Genomic DNA, 24,053 nt, shown 5'->3' with positions numbered 1-24,053 from the left:
AGACTTTAGATGTTTAAATCCAGTCTTTCATCTGTCTAGGATTCAAACTAAAAGCTCCAGTGGAAGATTTTTACTTTGAGACACCAATGACTTTTTCCCACATCCACTATTCATGCGTCTTTGCCTAGTCATCCATTTGCTATTATCAAGGCTATTTCCATTTCAGTTCTTTTTATTCCTTTTTAAATAAAATTATTATTATCATCTTTTGTCGTGTGGTCTCTGTCTCTTGAGGACACAAACGCAGAGTAACAGCCCAGTAGCACTTTAAATACTGCAGACTGAACAACACAATATTTCACTCCCAAGTGTGTTGCCACCGCTCCCCAATGAATGTCCAAAATTATCCCCAATGAATGTCAAAAATTATTAAATGGAAGAATAATAAACTGCCAGTCTTACACTCAGTGAGCCACAAAACTGAAATACCCATCTCAAAAGTTAAAGATTCACTCAGACAGTGTTGAAAGTGTTGGGGTCACCTTCTCTGTTCATGATAATTAAGGAAGGGAATTAGAAGCCATTATCACTAAGTGATTTCACTTATCAAGTATTTAGTTAAATTTGCCTTTGTTAGGGGTTTGAAAGAGCTGATGCGGGGATCGTGAATGGACATTTGCACAGAATAGTTTTTTCGTCAGTATTATTTATGTATATATATATATATATATATATATATATATATACATATATACATATATATATTAATATATCAATCCATATGAAATACAGCACCTGCTGACTTTTATCTACTACAACATACATGTCTGCTCTGTAAATCTCTGCGTTCTCAATGTAGAACAGATGGGAAAAATCTTTCATGATGATACTTCCTATCATTGCATGAATTTGTCAGAATACTGTTAGTTAGATTGAGAACCCTTTTCCATACAGCCAAAAAAACGGGTTCAATTTGAACCATAGGCTATTTGCATAGAGCAGTAACATCAGCATTCAATCATTCAGCCAGACAGCAGGCTGCTACACTACCCACGGGCCACAGACTTTGAACAACAAACTGCATTAACTTTTCTGCTAAAGTCTCCTTCTTATCTAACTCACGCCCCTTTCACACATGCACTGCAAAGCTAAAGTGATCTAGACATTACCCAGCCGAGCTGTTTGTGAAATGTTAGCTAGCTTCAGTCAATAGCTGCTCAGTTGCAGCACATTAAACAGCATGTAAATGTACCAAATAGTACTTTGTTCAGTCCGGTTAAATGCTGGTGAGGTGCTTAATCTTCAGTAGGCTACCACTAACCAAACAATGCCTATCCATGTCTAGTAAGCCAACCGCAGATGTTTGTTTACGTTGTCTTTTGTTCTTCAGCCTGCCAGCTGCCGACACTCACACTCTAGCTTTAAGTAAAAGTCCAGAAGTGTTTGCAACAAAATGTGCAAAAGTTTTTTAAATGTTAAAAGCACTCATGCAGAATAGCCCATGTCAGTGTTATGTTATTTGATCATTACTTTTTAATGCATTAACATACGCAAGACTTTAACGTAGCTCGTCGAGGGAAAGGTCATTTTAGCAGATTTTGGGCATTTGGGCAATAAATAATGTTTTAGAAGCTGATTACATCTTTTGTTTGTAAAACCATAATATGCAAAGTAACTAATAACTATGACTGTCAGATAAATGTAGTAGAGAGTATAAAGTAGCATAAAATGGAAAACTCAAGTAAAGTACAAGTACCTAAAATTGTCCCTGAGAAAATGTTAATTCCGTTACTGTCTGATCTGGCAATTATTGGAACTTTGTGTATGTCTGTGAGAAACAGAAAGAACAATAATCCTCATTTTTGAGTTGCACAATGCAAAACATTGAGCCTCCGTTGAACCTTACCAATAATTCGGATAATCTGTTGTAGTGCATTTACAGTGTATAGCCATCATACTTTGACTTTCTTGCAACATTGTTACAGCACATGTATTTATGTAATCAGACACCCCAGTGTAACATTATGCAATGCACTGCATAGTGGGTGTTTGTCAGTTCACTGCCTGAGATAAGTGCCCCCCTCTCCACCCAACCCACTTTTCTTTTTATGCTTCTTTGATGTATTGTATATTGCATTCCTGTGAGAACAGGCATGAACTACAGGTGTCAAAGGACCTGTTTAGAATATAGGCTGCACATTAGTTTTTAATGGGAATTTTAGATAGGAAAACTGATGTTTAAGGTATAAAAGGTAGGAGAGAGACTAGTGCATATACTGTACATGTACATATTTTATGAGCATACAGAGAGCAGGGGTTGCACCAACCGCCTCCTTACTCAAGCTCATTTTGAATAAGTATAGAGGGGGGAACTATAGGTGGAGCATGATGTGTCTAATGGTGCTATCTGCTGTTCACTGGGTCACATTGCACCTGACCACGTCCTGAAGAAAACACATTCACTTTAGTATCAGTTAGATGCTGTCCAAAGAGTTCTTAGCTCACCTGTCAAATTTAACCTGATGTCATATTAATTCCAACTGCATGTATGATATGGTTTTAGTCCGAGAGTGCTCCAGAGTTACAACTGCTACTTAAAAGTTGTCATTGTTGCAGGTCCTTTTTGCATGTTTTTTTGTAGGATTGTTTATAACATGATCCAGTGTTGGATATCATAGAATATATACATATACTGTATGTATATGTATGTATATGTATATATATATACACTTCATTTTGAAAGAAAATTAAAGCCTTTTTCAGGGTCCATTAACTGTACAGACAGCTCCACCTGCTGTTTAGTCTTTATTTATTTTCTTCAGCAGCTCTGTTAAGGTGCACGTTGAACGACAAATGGGGCAGAATAGATATCCTGTCTTGGATGAATCAACTGCATTTATCTTTCTCCCAGAGCCTTTGAATAGAATATTTTTTGGTAAGCATTAAACAAAGCTGGATGGAAAATATCCAACATAGAATAGCGTGTTCCTCCCAGCGTAGGCTGACAAACATGTTACTCAGTGCAGAGCATCAGTCTGTGATGCATCACATAGAGAGCTAAATGGTCTGTTGTTTAACCTCCCTCCTTGTTCTCTACACATTCTTTATGTTCTCCTAAGTCTCAGAGCCTGAATGTGGGGGTGGTCCCACGCCATTACCAGCCCCTTTAGAGATAAACGATATTCCTATGGTGATATCCATCACAGCAGTGGGCCTTCAGAGACGAGTAAGAGGAGAGAAAAACTGGGGCACCTGGAGGCGGCAGTGATTGATGATGTGCTGAGGTCAGTGTGACCAGCCAATCATAGCTCAATAAGGCCAACACTAAGCAGGAATGATCCTATGTGGGTGAGAAAAAGAAGTTGTCAAGGTGTAATGGTTTAGTTTGAATGTGGTTATTCACAATTTTGAACCTCCAGCAAGTGAAACTGGTGTCCTCGTCGTACCCAAAGACTAATATTTGCTGAAATCCAAAACCCATGGTGGATCAGCAAAGGAAGAGATGAATAAAGTTTACCTGCATCCACACAGCTGTCTGCTTCCTGCTGTTTTGTGGCATGTAACTCACAGGATGTCTGTGATTTTCCAGTGCTGTCATTTGCTTGTTCAAACACACCTATCACAGCCAGCAAGAAGAGGACCTAACGTTTGCTATGATGAACAAGTTTCTGTCTTCACTGTGACAACCTTCTTCTCAAAGTAATTCTTCAGCAAGTGACATGGGTTTCAATTTGTTAAAAGAAAATGTAAAAATTGTTATAATATATATTGTTAGGTGGATGAAGCTGATGTATTTATTATTCATTTTCTGTAACTCTTCATGTGGTTTGGCTGTAGTAGTCTTCATGTAAAAAAGTAATTTGAGTCCGTCCTCCTTTCATTATTACTCTTGGTAGTGTACAGGGAGATGGAAGGTCCAGGGAAATCAGCTGTCCATCCTTGTATTGTCTGCGGCATGTCTCCCAGTAGGAAGAATGTAGGTAGACAGAAAAGTCAACATTGACCCAATTTCCGGCTTTGTCACTTTCACTGAATGATACTGTTGCCTTTGACCTTTGACCTGCCTTGCACTTTGTTTGAATGGTTGTAAACTCTATAACTTTGGAGTTTAACTTTCTCAGATGTTGACGTGACTGGGCTGGTCAACAGAGGCCATAAAGGGATTTCAAAAGTATGAGCTGATAGAAGAGGCTGCAAGAAGGGTAACTGAATTATGTTTTAAACTAATTGTGAAAGTACATGACGAAGGCAAACATCACATTCATAATCAATAAAATACTGATATGGATTCTTATGCATGTTTAATAAGAGTAATTGAGTACAATATTCCCCAACTCATTATAATTATTTCTTACCGTTGCACACTATTTTGCTTGCATGCAACATGCAAGCTCAAAATGTTTGTGTTTGACCTTTGACCCTGACCAAAATGCATGAATAGAATGGGCTTAGTCATTAAGCACACACACCCGTGGTGTTTCTCCCCTCCTCTATAACACTGACATATATAAATTAGTGTGAGAGCCAAAACCTTAGTGGTAGTTAAAAAGTAAGAGATTTAAATGATTCTAACACCATCTAACACCAGCTCATTTTCAGCTGCTTCTCAGCCCAGGGCATGTCTTTACATGGCGAGGGTGGTGTATCTAAAGAGGCTCTGAGGAGCTACTTTATAGTCTACAAACAGCAATTTTCTTTAATCAGCAACAATTCTATTTCTGCATTATTTATGGTAATAGTTGAGCTTTGATCATATCGGAAAGCTACTGTATGGTAGAAGCATGCCAAAATAATCAGAACATTCAAGACAGGCCTGTGCTAAAAAATATTAAAACCCTTTTTTTCTGCTGCTGTATGTTCTTGTATTCCTCTAATGTCTACTCGCTTTTTCTATGCTTTCTCATGACAGTAGTTTATAGAGTATATCTCAGCACAGGGGATTTTTGTGGCCTTTGATGATAGCAGACAAAGTATTTTCCATGGCTCTGGGTCTTATCTTAGGAGAGAAAACAAGCGAATGCTGTTCAATCGACCTGTCATAAAATAGAAGAATAACCATAGATAATCCTTATGAGAATTCACCCAGAAGAAAAGATAGGGTTGTTGTTGTCCCTACATCAGAGGCTTCTGCGGGTACTCTGTCGTCTCCCCCCTGCTTTCCTCCACTGTCTGAGGAGAGAAGTGGAAGAGCAAAACGGGCAAAAACAAAAGAATACTTTTGAGATTCATTTTTAAACTAACGTACCAGATGTGCTTTCTGTATTCTTTTTGCCCAGAGAGAGTTCATTTCACCTTGTGAAGCCATCTTCAGAAAACAGACTTCTATATGAAACTTCTCAAAACTGGACCTATCATCAGGTGCACACATGGGAAATCAAATGTTACCATTCATTCGAGCTGCTTCCTCTCTTTCTCCGTTTGAAAAATGTGTGCAGAAGCCTCTCAGCAGTGTGAAATTACTCCCCTGGGTGGGCAGAGAAAAGGCAGTCAGCCGAAGAATGTCACCTGGATTCCTCTCAGTGTCCCCTCATTTGTCATGACTCTACTTCACAGAACAGGCAACTTACATAATTGTCATTATTTTGTGGTGTACAATAAACTAATGTTGCTGATGCAGTTTTTCGTTTTCGTGTTGAAAAACAACCTTGTAGCCTTCAGGATTGTTTTGCCAAGGATCCTTGGTCCATGTCTGGAAACAGCTCTCTCAACTTTGTACATTTACTTTTACAGTGACTCAACAGCTTTTTCCCATTTAACTTAGGTGATATGTAAAAGGGAAAGAGCATATCCATGTTTAGGGATATCAGTTTTTGTGAGGACTGAAATGTTTCCCTATGGGTGCACATTATAACATAAGTCCTTTTGAAGAATCTGGAAATAATACAAAATATAAATGCAAAGGGGTGGATGGCAGAAATGGGTGAAAGAAAGCAAAACAGCGTAAATGTTTTTGTGCAACACTGAGTCTGATTGGTATGAATGTCACATTGTGCCCTGGGAGTGTGAAGGCGAGTCATTACATTCACAGAGGAAGCAGGGGAGGGTCTCTTTTTGAACTTTTTGCATTTGTTTTGAAGTTTGCTTCCAATTATCATGACTAAGTCACATCCTCGGGGCAACATTTGGTATTTAACGTGAACATGTCACACACACATCTTCAAAGCTGGTGCTCATTCGTTCTGGACTGCATTCTGTTAGTTTTTTGGGAAATGAGTTTTTCAATACTTTTTAGAGCAAGTAACTGTAGATCAGATTTCAAAGACATGCATGGCACCTACATCAAAGGTGTTTAGAAAAAGACATTCTGTCTGAATATTATTATTATTATTAATATATAGTTGCTAGGTGGACATATTTTGAGACCACATGTGCCATTTCTGCGTGATGGGTGTTACAGTACTGTAAATTCAAATTCTCTCATTACTAATAAATCTGTACTGCATGTCTTCTACCCTGAGATGGTGCACAGCTGAATCCACAGTCTTAATGGGCTGTGCTTGCTTCACTGTTAAACACCACTTGTGTGCTTGGTGCATGTATGTGTACATGCATGTGTGTTAAGACAATTAGGTACGCTTGTATTGCTGTTAATAAACATTATACTATATATACTATATGCTCACAGCTTGGAAAATCCTGTTTTTCTTTCACATCTGTGTTGCTCACGTGCTGGCATTTTCTGATTTATTAGCAAGAGGACGACCGAGGGTCAAATGGTTTGACAAAAAAGTGTTTGTTTTAGTGTACACTTCTTCAACAGGATGTTTGCACCAAAATTGATTTGATGTAAGGGTTTAAGTTGGATTTAAACTTTCATTACATCAGTGGAGGACCTCAGAATAATATAAAAGTGTGTGTGTGCATCACAGGCACACACATGTTAAATCCATGCCTGCATCTGTCACTGTGTGTCAGTGTGCAGATCTATGTTTGCGTCGCAAAGTCTGTGCAGTCATGGAGTCTTACTGAGCTTTTCTGTGGGTGTTTTGCTAGCTGTCATTTCAGCGATTCATCTTGTCTCCTTATCCAGCTGCTGATTTGCCACAAGCTACGCTGGGAATTTGCTCAAGGAAATACTCTGGGGCTTAGGGTGGAATCTGACATAAAATTGCCATATTTCATTTGAGCAACACTGTGAACCAATGTTTTCGTCACTTGGGTTCACTTTCAGGAAGAGTGCTGAAGCTTTTTTGGTGGGAAAGAATCTATAATAGTATGGTTAATCAATTAAAAATAAATATAAAGTGCTGCAACATTAGAAACTCAATAAAGAAAGAAAACAATTTTTTTTTGCGGAAGATTGTTTATAGTGCGTTGCTTTAGTTTGGTAGGTTGTGAGAAAAAAAAAAAAATTCTTTATTTTAATGACAGTGACAAACCAGCATATCACAAAGAAATGCGCTGGCTATGTGGTTTCCCCTACTGTTTGACAAAGAACCCAAATATATTAAGGGTCAGTTGCCATTGCATACGTTTTACATGCCTTCCCAATCCCAAACTGTAGCTTTGCTTTAACTGGACAATGTTTGAGACATATTTTATTCCACAGAAACACTCAAAATGTCAGTGTTGCAGTTTTATCACCATGCAAAGCTAATAAACTTATCTACTCTTTATGCCCCAGGTTTGCGTTTATGGATCCTCGCGTCTTCCAAGTATAAATCAGTCTTTGTTCTTTAATATTATACACTCATAAAATATTTCCAGTATGTGAAAGGGCACTCACTGTAAATGCAAAGATCTACTGTGTGAGTTGTGTGTTGGCATTATTATACATAGTATACAGAACAGAAGAAGACATTGATAAAGATCACAGCTGCATGCATGTAGTCTGCCAACTATATCATATTAATGCTTTGGTGGGGCAAGAATGACATGTGCTATACATTTAATCTTTCTTCTTCATTTGTCATCATCTCCAATACATCGCCATTTCCTCAGCCAGGAGTTTATTTTCATCAGTACAATGACTCATGCTGCTCTCTGAAGACAGCCAAAGATAAACATTACATTGATAGCATAATGTTAAACCGTTGTGTCACATCTACAACAGGATCCTCTGAGGGTCTGCAGTAATTGGTATGGTTCTTTATCAGCATTACATGGTGTTGGTAGGTGTTAATTTAATGGCATCAGCATTACTGCATCATCCAGAGCTTGAAGCCAATCGAACAGGGCAACTGGGGTAAAGGCTTAGACATAGAGTTAAGCATTACAATACTAATATATGCCTTGATCATAATAATACTATGCAGCCTTGGTTAGAACTACTCTATTAGTGAGTTGTAATGATAAATGATGTGTTTGGTGTCCTGACACTCAAATTGACCTGGCTGCTAGAGATCATCTGGGCCTTTCATAGAACTTCAGTATTTGCAGTAGTGACACAAAATACTGTAAATAATTCACAAGACAATTACCCAAAAGGGACACTGCACAGCAGGGTCCCCTGGCCGAAGCACTTCAAAGGAATTACCAAACATTTCTGAAAAATGACATTTTGGAGCCCATTTACTGCTCATTCAGGTCAGGTTTTACTGCAAGCTAGTGATATTTGAAAAAAAAGTCATGTGACAACATGAGCAGAGTTAAGCCATTCTTCAAGTCATCATTCAACACTGTGATTCAGTCTCTGTACTTTCTACTGTATTGTATTTATAACTTCATTACTTTATTTGCTATTGGATTTGGATTTGTTTTTGATGATTTACTGTTTTTTTATTCAAATGTTACAAAAAAAACTGTCTGGATACTTTTTTTCATTTTTTTCTAAGTGCTTCTCATCTATATTTGAAATCAGGTTTAGCAACAATCAGGGTCATCTTATATTTGGGCTATATTATTGGGTTCAATTACTCCGAAACAGCAATTAAAAGAGTTTTAGATTCGGTGGAACATTTACCCACTGGAGAATGTTTTTCCTTCAGAAATTGCTTATGAATGCTGAAAAGCCAAATTGCTTGAGCTAAACTGTATTGCTGGCATAATTGCGTAAGAATGGTTAGAAAAGTGGGAATTGTTTTAATTAGTATACATTTTCTTGAAATGTTTAACAATATCAATAACAATAGTCATAATTTAGCATGTTGAAAAGTCCTAGTATAAGTATGCAAAAAAAGGGACGAAAAAGACATAGTATAGTATGTCAAAAAAAAGTAATAAAAAGGACATAGGATAGTATGTAAAAAAAAAAAGAAGGGTAGCCTCCGCGCAGGAAAGTCACCGGACAACACAATCTTTGGAACATAGCCATACTGAGAAATAAAGAGAGTTGTGTGGAGATGATAGTCTTAATTAGCTTTGTAGCAACCTATTTGCCAAAGGCTTGAAGGAAACGGATCTTCATTAAGATAGCATGTTGAAAAAAGTCATAGTGTTGTTTGTCTAAAAAAATGTTGTGAAAAGGACATTGGACATTGGATATCAAAGCTGTGTAAGTGTCTGCAGTGACTACTTGCTGGTTGTCTGTTGGCAGCAGTGCTAACCACTCAGCCAGTGTCCAACCAGAAAAGTCCTGATTGTGTATGTAAAAAAACTGTTAAAGTCATGGTATGGTGTGTCGAATAAAGTCATAGTATAGTATGTGGAAAACAACGTAATGCAAAGGGCAGCCTAGACTGGGTATCGAATGTGGGTCAGAATCTGCGATGCCTACTTGCTGGCTGCCTGTTTTAAGCAGTGCTGACCACTGAGCCAGTGTCCCACCAAACCCTGTGATCTTTACTCATGGATAGAACATTGTGTGGTACTTTTGAGGTTTTACGTGTATCCAAGAAGTATTTTATATATTTTTTCTTTGTTTAGAATCAGGCAACACAGTGTGTTATTGCTGCAGAATTAGTGAGTGGGATCTATATGAGCCACGACAAGACGTACCAGTAAAACTGCTGAAAGATCAGCTTTGGTCAGTAGTCCGCTGATGAAGTGATTTTGTTGACCAACTTGTGAGTTAGCTTAGTTAATTAAGTGTTGTGCCCCTATTAGGCCAGTAGAGGCCAGGGCACATTAACAGTTTATGTTTGCATTAACAGAAAGTATTCTGGGAGTTCAATAAATGTATGATTTCTGTTATACATTATGCTGTTATTAGTTGGTGAAACATGAAATAACATGTGCTTTGTTTTACCTGGTTGTCTGTATTTCACATGTGTATTTCTTTTATGTATTTCATTTTAATTTAGATTTATTATGGGGTTGTGTATTGATTGTCACATCACAAAGGTCCTGGTGCCCAGTCACCGCCCACCCCAACCCCAACCCCACCCCTCGCACAATATGAGTTGAGAAACGCTCCAGGCCCCATGATAATCTGGCTGAGATGAGGAATTGTGTATTTATTATTTTCCCAATAAAGAAAAATCCATCCATGCTTTTGTGTTTTATATTATGAGAGAAGCATAAATGAGAAATGTCTGGCACTACAGCAACATGCCTTTCCCAAATCCTGCAGCACAATATCTGCAGGCAGTCATTAAAGGAACTTCATGTGCCAGTATTTTGTACATGAATGAATCACTAAACTGCAGCCCTCACCAACATAAGGGTGCTGTGCCCCTGCTGTAGAGAGTTTGTGTGTCATGTGAAAATTCTTTAAGCTGTCAGCACACCAGTAAGGTTATAGTTTCCAGCATATGCGTCATGCATGTGAGTTTGTACGGGAAGCTCTAAAAGAAAAAAATGCACAGCATGTCAGCAACCACAACAATCAAAGTAAGCCACAGAAACAGTTTGTCAGACAATATATTAGATTGAGTCTGCCGTCAGTTTGCATTGCATACTGTCTGTGGTGGCTACCTTGGCAATGGACAGAGGCCATAGGCGGTTTGGGGGAGGCAATGAGCCAGAAAGAGCTGTTGTTGGATTGTGAGATTTGATTTCCTGGACATGTTGTAGTAGGGCATGTTTTAGACTTGAGAATGAAAGTTTTGATTAGTTTACTTATTTCTACATCCCCTGTTCTGTTTTTAAAACCTAATACATACATATTCCCACAGAACACATCAGATAAAGGCAAATCTCAGGTGTCCTTCCCAGCAGCTCTAAATGTTGAGGAAACATGTGGGACCCCTCAGAAATAAGTGGTACCAAATGTTACACCCCCCCCCACACCCATTTTGGTAACAATGGATCAGTGTTAAGCGCAATCATTTGCAGCAGACCAGTGGTTGTTTCTAAGGCTGTGATCTAAGCCAACAAATCTTAAAAGCTAAAAAAGCCCCCTATCATCAATTTGTTGGCATCAATGGGCAATAACAATTCAAAACATATGCAAGAGACAAGCTGTTTAAAAGTCATACATTTATGTGCCCATATGTTAAATTTTCTTTTGTGCACATTGATTGAATCCATTTCAAATAAAGGATTGGGCATCAACATTTTGAGTACACATTCATCATGTTTTGTATGCTCTTAATTCTTCAGTTAAAGATTAATCAAGTAGTCTTTATATATTTCTATCCATATGTTACTCATGTGATTTCCAGCTCCTCTGCTAACTGGACACAAGGGATGCACATCATAGCCTTGATGGTGTAGTCATTGGCAAAACTACTGGGTTACGTAATCTCGCTAAGTTCTACTGGGGTCCACTTGTTACTGAAAGCGAATCTGGGCCTCCCTGAAAGCGGGCCACACTGAGAGCAACTCACGCTGAGAGTGACTCAGAAACAAACTGACACAGTTATGACCTCAGTCTCTGCTGATTCAGCTTTATGTTACAGATATGACCCATTTCCTGCTGTGACCTGCTGTGCAAAAAGGTTTCTTTTCACTCACTGCAGTAGATTAGATCTGCGGCAGTTAAATTAATCAATGGCATCAACAAGGTCAGCGTGTACAATTTAAGTTGGACAAAGTCAGTTAGACTCAAGCTTCTCTATATTTGAGCACATTTGATGTGTAGCATGGAGACATAATTTAAGACCAGCCAACATTGTGACTGGCTTTTTCCCATGGAGGTGAGAGGAATTTGAAATTTCTACAATAAGCAGTTGGTGTTGGTGTTGTTGGTGAGTGACGGGCTGGAGGGGGAGGGGTGACAAATACTTGCAAAAGGATCCTGTACACATATGTCTACAGTATAACAAAAAAGTGTCATGCGTCAACCTAAAGCAGACTCCAAAATGAATAAATCTGACTATAAACATAACTGTGACAACTTAATACATCCAGCTGTAACAAGAAATTTCTCTTGATGTTTAATAATTTCATAATTCACTTAGTGTTTGTGATAGGTAATCACCAGTAGTGGATCTTTGCTAGGTGTCATGCACTGAAACTTTATACCGTTTAACATATATCATGTTAAGATTGCTGTGATGCTAGCATGTGGAGGTGTTGAAATGCCCCAGTTGGAAAAAAATATGCATGTGCAAGGGCTGACATGAGAAATAAGAAATAGGAAAAAGATATTCAGCCCAAATTGTGACTCAGAGCATTTCAGCTTTTACTTACCAAATTCAAACACTGGGGTGCATGTTGTCTTACTTGATACATTAAGATGATGGTAACCAAAAAGCACATTCAGAGATTCCACATTGCATCAGATGACTCTGAAAGAAAACTCACTGCTGTACAGTCTGTTACCATAACTGACAATGAAACAAGACAGATGACAGTAGCAGGCACTAATATCTCGCCATTCTCCATTTCTCTCAGACACTTTTCAATAATGTATTTAACATTGAGCATGCATTGTTTTTCTATGACTGTGTTTTTGTCACTATTACTTACCTGCTGCTGGGAAAGGCAGAAGAACAGATCGGAAACAGACTGGTGTTCAGCAGCCAATGTGTTTTTTTGCTCAGCAGGGACTACAGCAGGCATGTGGTCCAGTCCAAGGGAAAATGTTCTATAAAGTATAGACCGCACAGAGGAAAATAATCATATCAACGCAAACGATTTTACTAACAAACTTTGTCATTGTATATGAGGGATAAGTTAATGATTATCATGAGGTAACTTCATCCTATGGCTGCCTCTATTGTCAGTACGATGTGCCTTGCTTTCTGTAGCTGCAGCATCTGGATTATTACACAAGACAGATGAGAGATTGTTAATGTGAACTCTGTGAGCACAAATCCGACCACCACCCATTCAAACGCACACAAAGTTACATTTTCTCAGTGGTTCTTTGAAGTGAACTGTGGAGCTCTTGCATATTGTATATACCAGCACTACACAAATAGCATTACTGTTCAACCCATGGATCTTCAAGTTGTTGATTGATTCTGCAAATTCTTTTTCTCATGAAAAAAGCAGCAGGTGAGGATAAATGTGCTGCTAAGCCACTGCTGCATGTGAAGTGAACGTGGAGATACACATGTGTCTCCCCAGGATTCCTGTTGAAATCTTTTTCTATATATTACTGGCTAAAACTGCACTAAATGCCCTATATAGAAATGCAATGATGGTTGTTCATTGTTTTATGCTTTTCAAAAGAGTACTAGTATACGTGTAGTGATGCAGTGTTTTTCTTTCATGTAAATATTTAACACAGATGTGGTTTGACTGCATTTGCTTACATTTGTCACATGCAGTCATCAGAAGCAGCTGACACATGCAGTGCATTGGGCCATAATTTGGAGAAAATATGGGTGTTTGACACATACTGGAGCATACAGATGAACATGAAAAACATGGATGCAGGAGTAGATTGGAGCAGACTCCAGTAAATGCCTAAATACCTTGTCTATTGTCAAACAATGTAACAGACACAACTTCAAACTGACTGCAGCAGCTGTTCTGTGAAGGACAAAACACAAATTTTAAAGTATTTTTAGGGGAACATTTTAGGGCATTTTACTATTTCTCTTCCCCTCTCTTTGTCCCTCCGTTGTTCTCATTGCCTTTCTCTGTAGGGGACAAATGCAAGCTATTCTCATGCTGCAGAGTAGACCCCCAGAAAAGGGAAGCAGCTGCACATCATTGTTAAAATGGCAACGCATTGAGCCAGGCTGATTTAGAACAGAGATACACTAGCTGTAAAACGGTTTCAAGGGCAGGACAAGAGCGAATGAAAAGACTGTTGTACTCAAGACCCCATGACTCATGTGTCCAATTTTTACCTCCCTTTGCACCCATGTGTATGTTCCATAGGTGATCTTTGTGGCTCACAGTCCTTTTTTATTATCAAATGACACTGTTTTGAGTTGTAGTGATCATCTAATGAGCAAAGGAGGAGGAGCACTTTGAGGGAGGGTGTTATATTTAGTGGTAGAGAAGAATAGAGGTATACAGAGGCATGGGTGAATGGGAAACAGACTGCAAGGAGAATGAAAGGGAATGGGCATGAAGAGAGCATTACACAGTCTGGCTATAAAAGTTGTTACTTGTTACTTCGCCCAGAACACACCAGTGTTGGACAGCTATGGTGGAAATCTGAACTTTCTTGGATCTGATTGCTGAACAATTTCTGGATCATAGCTCCAGTGCTTTATATTTTGTTTCACAAAATGTCCCTTTCTTGTCAGGAACAAAAAAAAGCGTGTAGCACGGAGGGACGCAGCTGGGATGTTTCAGTTGGCACCAAATACAGTTTGAGTGAATTCTAGTAGATATGTTTGTGATTTGTTGCATTTTGTGGGGAAACAATGAAACATTAAGCAGCAGGGTGTGTAGGGTGTGTCAATGCTATACAAAACACAGGAGAACAGATAACAGCGACATGTTTAAACACTCCGTTAAACCCAATTGTTTCTTCAGTTGTTGCATATCTAAGGGACCTCAGTGGAAAATAAGAACAGCTGGGAACCGTACCATAACACTGTTCCTGAACCCATTTGAGGTTCTGGGGGGGGGGTGGCCTTCCTGTCTATGAGAATTGTAGTGTGGTCCTCAAACCTCGACCCCCTTGGCCCACCCCTGGTCCCTGTACGGGGACTGCTTAAAAGCACTTCTACTGAAATAGTGTTTACATATCAGCATAGACAGAAAACAACAATGAGATCTATCTTGTTCTGTAAGTGCAGAGCTGGAAGGTTTTTACAGTGAAACACTGAGGAAATTCACAAAAGAAACTCATTTGCGAGTTTAGTCATTCATTTGGGTGGGTGGGGTTAAGGCACCCTCGTAAAAGTTGAATTTGGATTGGATTTTTTTTCCTTTGATTTGTTAATACTTCAAAATTGATTATGAGCACTTTATTGTCTGGCGTGTTGTGTAAAGTACGTCAAAGTATCTATGAATCACTGACCCTAGACATACTTAACCTTGGTTTGTGATCACAGCCACACACATGTTTTGCTGCAAATACAACACTGCTGGTCTTGTGTCTCCTAAAAGGCTGGGAAAAGCTCCAGCATTGCTGTAATACCAGTTATGAGAAAAGGTTGAAATAAAGAAGATGTGGTGTATGTTTATAGTAAAAATCCTTGGTGTTAAACCATTCTTCTTCTTCTTCTTCTTCTTCTTCTTCTCTTCTCATTATCCTCTTCATGATTTCTTTTTTTGTGATTGCTGTGCCTCATGCTTCCTTCTGCCTTGTTCCCCTAGGACAGCAGAGAAGTAGTAAATGATTTTACAGAAAGAGGCCACAGCATGTGTCCTGCCCTGCATGGAAATGCAAATCAACATCTAACTGAAGCTGGAAAAAAACATCAAGAGAGACAAAGAGAGACTTGAGCTGTAATGATTACTTCAGCAATGTTGAGGGATTGATAATAACTTTACAACCATCCCTCCATCCGAAGATTATTTACTGTCAAACAGGGGTTTGTTCAGCAGGATTGACAAGAGGAGAGGATGGAACAAATTCATCCCTCTCTCGTTTCTTCTCTCTTTTCACACTGCTTCCTGTTACACAAAGGATCCTCTGTGAGAAGAGATGTTGTGTGGCAGGGGAGGGGGTTGGCAGGGAGTTGGTTTGGGGGTAATAGGGGGAACTGAGTTGGATGCCGTTGTTGGTTAAAAAAATGCTCAAGACTTCTTCTGCCTTCACAGATGTGTCAAAGATAGCTAGCACAAAACTCAGTGGGATTTTATTGAAGCTTTAACCATCCTAACACGTAGCCTGTGAGGGTCATCCCATCCTCGTAATTGATTTTTGTTTAAACATTTTCATCTTTTAAATTAGCACAGGTTAGCAGCCAGCAAGACAATCAGACCGATGGCTGTAATTCTCCTATGTAACAACAAAATCCATTTCTAACACTGGTTTTATAAAGTAAATAACTCAACAACATAAGTAATCGACAATACCCACAGACAAATCAAACTAAGAAACTCTGTGAGGCTAAACAAAGACTGCACATACAGTGTTTGCCTGTAATGTCTTTACAGAAAACCAAAAGAGACATTGCAATTTTAGGAGATTTTCAAAGGTAGGTATCGTTGATTTTGTGTTTTCGTTTTTTTTTGTGTTTCAATGCCAGGAGATTTGACACCCATCTTTTATAAAGACCTGAAGTGCCAACTCAATATCATGTCAATTATCAGTCACACCGGCAAAGTATTTGCAACTCATGATAATAGAGAAACATCCAGCCTGTAGTTGAGGAAACCCAATCAGACTGAACATTGTCTCAATTTACTGTAAGCTAACAGAAATTTGGTATTTTGCTGAACGTTTCATAAAACTAATTTTCCAACCCAAATCAGGGCATCAGCTCTGGACGTTGAGTTGGCACATTTTATTTTTGTTTTTTAAGTACACTAAAATCAACAACCCATTTGTGAAAGTGTGCTTTTTTTTGCAAAACACACACACACACACACACACACACACACACACACACACACACACACACACACACACACACACTGTTCTCATAACATGCTTCTATACATGTGGTGCTTCAATTATGGGTTTAACAATAGAATGGCTATTATTGCCCACAAATGAAATTAATTTGTTAACTTAGGTTCGGGAGCAGGGCCACGCCTAAACCACACGTCTAATCACCAGTCAAACCTGCGTTTACCGTGCTGCGCAGCCAGGCTCGTGTCTCTGATTGTTTGACGTAAGAGGGTCAGTGTTCCATGCTCTCAGTCATGGATCCGGAGCTATAGCTAAGCTCACTTGATGTCAATGACAATCTGCACAACGATCTATTCAAAACAGGGCATGTTTCAGTCACGGCGCAGCAGTCGGATCCTGTCATTTGTCTCAACTGCGCCGATTGCGGTCCACGGTCACCAGGCCTCTGCTTCGTCCGGATCTCCTCTCCTACGCTGAACGATCCCCAGTTCCCAGCAGCTTCAGCTTCCAGCAGCTTCCAGCGGCTTTTAAGCTTCTTCCCCTCAGTCTGTAAGGTCGGGAAATTGGAGCCGGAACCTACTCTGTCTCAAGATAACTTGTAATGACTTGATACTAAGTGTAAATTAAATTGAATTGACTAGAATGTTAGTTAGTACGCCTGTGGCATGATATCTCCTACCATGTACCTATGCTCTCTGTCTGTGCAAGATCAGGTATGGTTCTGATTTCATGGCACAGCTACCAGAAGACGTACATCTTTCAGACAGGTTTCTCAAGTCCCAGCTACGTCTTCAAGCTCACCGGACAATGGCTTCTGATAGACTTAGACATCATACCCGTCGATCATAAGCCTTCTTCTTTCCAACTGGTTAACTCCCTCCATCCCCACACCCTCCCTTCCCCAACACCCAACTGTTTTTGCTCACGTGTTGACAACTTCTCTCTGGCCTCGGCAATTCCGGTCACTCAGATGCTTTGTCAGCCTCCATCGCTACCCTCAGCGGCAACAACCACCGGGCCTCCAGCATTTCCGGGTCTCCCGCCAGCGTTGGCCACGGCCAGCAGCGTCTCGCCTAACGTCATAAGGCCTTGTCAGCCACAGCATGCATCACCAGCTCCCACTGGCGGGGGTCAGGTCGTGTTTCCCCATGTGACTGTTCCCTCTGTCTGTCATGTCTCAGGAGATCTCTGCCTTTTCATCCCTGTGTTCGTAGGCCTCACTCGATCCCGTGCACATACATCCCTTCATCCCTTCATCCCTTCCTCTACCCTTCCTTCAGCAGTAACTGGTCAATCGGCTTCTGCTCCATCCCTTTCAAAGCTGGCCGCACTGCAATTCCAGTACCACATCCAGCAGCTCAAAGGGTCCTACCTAATATCATGCTCAACAATCCTTAGCCTTCTGCTTTCAAACTGGTCTGTCCTTATCCCCGTTCCCTCCTTTCCCCATCCCCACATCCCCCCATCACCTCCCCCTCCCTTCCCCAACTCCCAAATGTATTTTGCTCCTTTTCTCCAGCCATGGCAGCTCCAGTCACTCGGCCATCTTTGTCTGTGAGTCTCCCCCGGTCTCCCCCGCTCTGCACCAGCTTATTCTCTCTGGCAATTAGGTAGATCTAGTCTACTCTCTGTCCGCAGCCCTGTGCCGGATCTTGCTTAATAACCCCGGACTTCCTTGGATGCTCCACCTCCTTGTCACTCATCTATCCTCACTTCCTCACTTACTGCTACGTGCTATTATTAATGATTTCCACAATCTCGCCTTCCTTCTCTTCAATGAGAAAACCTCTGGGCCTGGCACCTACATCGAGTTCTCGGGCATTAACCTGATTCATTGTCATTCCTGGCGTTGCCGCCCTCGGAGAAGGGGAAGCGCATCATTCTGCTCCTCAAACTTTTTTCTCACAGTCAGATGCTCCAAGTGCCTGTTATTTGTGCTCCTTTGGCATCTCAATTCTGCCATTTGCTTAGTTCTGTAGGCAAATTCCTTCTTGTCTAACCTTTCGTCCAATGCCGCTGCAATCCCCTCTTGTGGTTGCATTTCCTGGCTTCTTGAAACATCATTTCCTTTTTTCTACGTGGAGTTTGTCAATTAGCTGTACACCACGCAGCTCCCTCCGTGGGTTTGGCGGTTGCTGCAGGAGTGATGATTCGCTTTCACTCAGCCTTCGGAATTCTGTGATTGGGCACAGAGTCCGGGTCTCCTTCGTCAACACTCCATGACCTGTACCCCATTGTCGTGGCTGCCATACTTTGGGGGCACGAATGGTCACATGTCCATACTCATTTACTCCGACAACACAGCAGTAGTAGACATCTTAAATAAAAAAATTCAGACACTCGGCTCCAGAATCGGACATTAACCCCACACCAGCTGAGAAACCTCTTACGCCTCACAAGACGCCATCATCAACAGTCTTCCCCAGCACTCTCTCAGCCTACTTAACTGGCTAGAATTGCTTTAAGGCACATCAAGCCACATATCGGCTTCCATTTCCCTCTCTGGAAGTTACGTCTATCTGCAATTTCATCCCCCATGCTCATTCCATTCAATCTTTTTTCAGCTTTTGAGGTGTCCAGAATTTGCACGGACCATTCAGTTCCCAGGCTACTGGTCATCCCAGGCATACCGATCTTACATTCACAAACAATCTCAACAATCTCCGTCAAGCCCACGCACAACTCAGTTCTGCACAATCTGACACTTTTTTAACCCCCACTCTGAGTTTCCTCCACACGGTCATCATACATACTCCCAGACTGGCCATCGGATGACATCCACATCAATTTATGTATCTGCACATTCATAATGTTCATCAGCACATTCATGATGTTCATTAAATCTTTAACTAACACATGGTTGTGGTGGGGTTCATGCTAGTTAAATATATGTAGCTTTTGCAACACAATGCTGTAAACTGTCTTTGTTTAAAAAATATGTTAACACGTTTCTCTGCACATTTACTGTAGCCTATCAGCCCTGTGTGCAACAGTTTTTAACAATGTTTGTGTATTAAATGTATTTGATTGTATATTTGTAGTTATGGCAAGGCATTGCTTTCTAAACTAGAATACCTGGTAATGTGTGAATTTTGGCATTTATTTTGTTTGAAATAAGCTGTTTGAGTGCAAATAAGTAACAGACATTTCTAAACATCTGCAGAAGCACTCTTCATCAGAGACCTGGGCTCTGGCTCTGCAGGTTTTCCTTTGCTTTTGGCTCTAAATGGGTTTGTTATGTGTAATCGTTTACAAAGGAAGGAACTGCTCTGGAATAATTACGGCTCTCTATTAAACAGATGCCTTGAAAAAAAATCTTTCAGTTTATCTTGAAGCCATTTTTTCTTCAAGTCCTCACCTTCAGCCTTAGACAACATATGGTATCTATAACTTCACTGTACTACCAGTCTTGACGTCACACGTGCCTGTCCAGCTGTTCTTTAAAATGATTTCTTCTTGCTAAAGATTTTCTGGTTAGCTGAGAGTTTTCAGCCCATCATATGTTAAATGTGCGGGTGATTCTCTTAAGTCAAAGTAATTTGAAATGTGACATATTTTTTTCATTTTTTTTTTAAAGTACTTATAGTTTTGATCAACTGGTCTTGTTTGGACACCATCTGTTTCCAATTCATGGAGGCTAAAAGCCCACTTTTTTAAGTTTCGAGTTATATGTAAACAGCATGCTAGTTAACTGATTAAAGCTGTCTTTTATTCACAATGCCAGGTGGTTGAATGACCCCGCCTGTGTCCTTGGCCAGAGCTCCGGTTGGGACCCTGAAGTCTGCATGGATTGTATGACTTTTTTATAGCTCCTTAAATCAATCATGAACACAGCCACATGTGGCTCCTGTGTTATTTATGAATTTGGTATGGGTGCAATATATTGCCATGAATGCAAAATCCAAACTATCTCCCTATACTCCAGCCCTTAATGTCTCAATTGACATTTGATGCAGAATTTTCCTCTCAACTAAAGCTGTTTTCAACCACATTCTGGCGTCCAGCCTCACTGTGGCTCAAGAAGCCATTTAACAAATCAATGTTTTTCTTTTATCTTAACTCAAAATGTAGATCTCTTTAAATACATTAAATTGGGTGATAATGATTTAGGAAATTAAGTTAAAAACTTTAATACTGTATGTTCTTTAAAAAAGGCTTTTCATTCATACCTGCATGATATGATCTCCGCTCTCCTTTTTAACTGCACAACTTTTACAGTTTTTTTTCTCCAGAACTTACAGTTCAGGAACGCTAGTGTGATGTGCACATGAGAAATAATGAAGAAACTAGGCTGCAGGACCCAGTAAAGAAAGGGAAAGCTGGTAATAATATACTATAGATGATTACACATTATAGGTAACACTAGCACTAACATTTCTTTGAACTTTTACCAGAAATAAACTGAATGCAGATCGGCTTCCCATAGATGATGAATTTACACATTTCCCGGGGCAACTGTAAATTCTCTAACTTTGCCAATGTGGTCTGTGAATGCATCCCAGAAAACCTGAAGAGAAATGTGTGGGCTTTGACAACATACTGTAATTACATCTTGGTTTCCATGGTGCTGTTTTGTTTCTCTTTACACAACTCTATCAGTATGGAATTTACAGCTTCCAATTTACAGCTTCCAATCAAAACATTTAAAGAGGAAAATTGTTATTGCTTTAAAGGACCATGCACCAGTGGTTTTGCATCTTTCAACCCATTTACTTGAATCATGTTAGTGCTAACAATTTTGTTCAAAAACATAGTGTTCTGTTAAAGAATTATTTTTTTATTGCACTTCTCTGCTTTTGGCTTGAGATATAGCTACTCCATCTAAAAGAACTGCACTGATTATAGTCCCACTCACGTACTAAATATACTCATTCCATTTGATAAATAAGTATATGTAGGCAAAATGTCAGTTTGCTTCCTAAAATAAGTTAGGTTAAGTGAGGTTCTGGACACAACAGTTACGGAGAAACTTCTTATGGCTAAAAAAGGTTTTAATCTGGATTATAATGCTGTGCTAGTCATACTTGTAAGGGGATTACAGGATAGCAATCATGTATTGTTCCTTTTACTGTTCCGATGATTGTGTTGTTCAATGATGCAGTGCTGCTGATTCTGTGTTGCCATGACTTATGTTATTTCACGTTTGTTTTATTATGTTGCAGTCTATGCTGCAAAGTCAACTGCCCTTCGGGGACACATAATAACTTCAAATAAAGTTAACGTTGAAGTTGACATAATGTTCACTGTGTTGTAATGGGTGCCTAAAGCATGCTTGACTGTCTGGGATTGTTGCACAGATTGTAAAGTAAAGCCCTTTGGATTTGTAGTTTTGGGCAATATAAATAGATTAATACACTTGACTAGTGTTCATGATTTGTATTAAGATAAAAAATGCATAAAAAACTAAGCAGTGTTTGAATGTTCCATTATCATGGAAGTCTTAAGGAACTCAGATATCACCTTCTCATCTTTTCCTCTTTCCTGATTCTTGTTAATTATGGAGACCATATTAGAGTTTGCTCTGTTGCTCTGTATGACTGTTGCATGGCAACCTCCATGGGTTACTCACTGTCTCATGACTGCCCAGACTCCATTAGCTCACCTCAAACACAGGTGAAATCAATTCAGTTACAGCTTTCAGTTAAACCTCACTCTGCATTCAGATCATGGGCTGTTTGTTTTGTGAGGCGTGACTCAGACGTACGTATACTGCTCTGAGTGATGTGTGACTAAGAAATTTCTGTGTATGTACACATTTACACACACTGTAACTGACAGATACACTGCAACACTGTGTTGAGACTGCAACACTGCTGCACACTCTCACTTGGGACGTTTTTTTTTAAACAGAAGACGTTTTAAGCAAAGCTAAGACAAAAATGTCTGCAAGAAATGTCAGTAATAGACATCTCTGGACATTCCTAGTGGCTCCATAAAAATTCATTTTTTCAAATGTCAATGCTAAAAATAATCACATGTGTTGTTCATTGTGATATATACATTGATGCAACTGAATTATTTTATCTCTGTCAAAAAAATAACGTTTTGGTTACTGACAGTAAAACCCTGCCAACAACCACCTTTAACACCATGATTTAATATTGTGAGCTGACATTACTGGCGTAATGTCTTAAGTTGTGTAACTGCAGTGACTCTCCCACAGTCCTCTGCAGCTGTGGCTAACATGGAGCCATACACCCACATGCCCCCCTGATGAGAGCTTGGCAGGCAAGTGACAGAAGAAGGCAAACCATCTGATGGGAGAAGGAGAAAAAGGAAACAAATAGAAAAGCCGAAACAAATGGCTGCCTGTGACACAGCAGTATTTAAATACTTAAACAATTACTTTATGTTGTAAAAGCAATCCTATGTGTGTTCTACCACTGTAAACTATGTTTTCTGTCGGTTCACCATGAGGACTGATTCAGAGTTGGTGTCCTTTTTCTATGTAAGATCTCATCTCAAAAATAATTGGATGAAGGCAGTGTTAGAAGAGGTAGTGAGATGATTTTTACTTTGATTTTCAACTATCTGGTGAACATATAGTGAAACATTAAGCAGCAATACAGCCAGATATTCCTTTAGGAGTTGGTGGAGATTGAAAGCAAAGCTAGCTCAGCTCGCTGGAACCTCGACTGAGGTGATTCTAAAGAAAGTACCTGTTAGCCGGTACCAGGGACTTTTTTTGATGTGGAAAACCAAAAAAGGCGAGTAGCGTTGAGGCTAGTCGAGGAGATACCATGCACTAGAGAAACGCCAATAGATGCCCAGAAGATGCCCGACTTCTCCACTTGCCTCCCTTCCTCGCATCTTAGTCCCTCCCACCGAGGAGGCACGGGAGAGACGCTAGGAAATGTGTTTTAGAAGGATGAGCTGTCCTTTCCTCTGAAGCATCACATTACTTTGTCTTCGCTGTTTGGGTGGAGTTAGCCACTCCTTAAGCTGCAAGGCTTCTGGGAAAGCGGCTATCCTCGCCTATAGTTCCTTGATGCTCGCTCCTCAGTCCTCGCAGCAGAAATAAGAGCTTTGAGATGGCCTTCACCAAGGCGGGACAGAACACCTTCCGAGAAGTTGAGGAGCAATCAAATAAGGAACATGGGATGTTCTTAATGTTAAGTTCACAGCTTGTTTATGCTTCCCCAAAGTGGCCAACAAAATCAATTATTGCAGGTTTAAGAAAAATGTACTTCATTAAAAGAAATACCCTAATAAAAAATCTACCTTTTTCTTTGGTAGACAGGCAGAATTATTTGTAGTAAAATGTATCTATAGTATTAAAAGGAAGAGTACTCATTACTTTTAAGACTGGTTCCTAAAGAGTGTTATCATTATTGGACTTATTAGACTAAATGCCTTACTGCATGGGCAGTATTTTAAGGCTACTTTGTAAATTGCTGTATTTTATAACAGTGCAACA

At 39.8% G+C, this 24,053-nt stretch overlaps 1 long non-coding RNA gene across 1 annotated transcript; it reads right to left on the bottom strand.

The window, feature by feature from the left end:
• Positions 1–5,451: 5,451 nt before the first annotated feature.
• Positions 5,452–23,492, bottom strand: LOC116690126 (uncharacterized). The gene is made up of 3 exons (XR_004332176.1): positions 23,420–23,492; positions 8,260–8,269; positions 5,452–5,466 (listed from the first exon to the last, which is right to left on the bottom strand). It is a non-coding gene; the product is annotated as an uncharacterized LOC116690126 (long non-coding RNA).
• Between the last annotated feature and the right edge of the window lie 561 nt (positions 23,493–24,053).

The sequence above is a fragment of the Etheostoma spectabile genome, chromosome 5 (assembly GCF_008692095.1).
Source record: "Etheostoma spectabile isolate EspeVRDwgs_2016 chromosome 5, UIUC_Espe_1.0, whole genome shotgun sequence".
In the NCBI taxonomy this organism is placed as follows: domain Eukaryota; kingdom Metazoa; phylum Chordata; class Actinopteri; order Perciformes; family Percidae; genus Etheostoma; species Etheostoma spectabile.
This window is presented reverse-complemented; position numbering and strand designations above follow the sequence as displayed.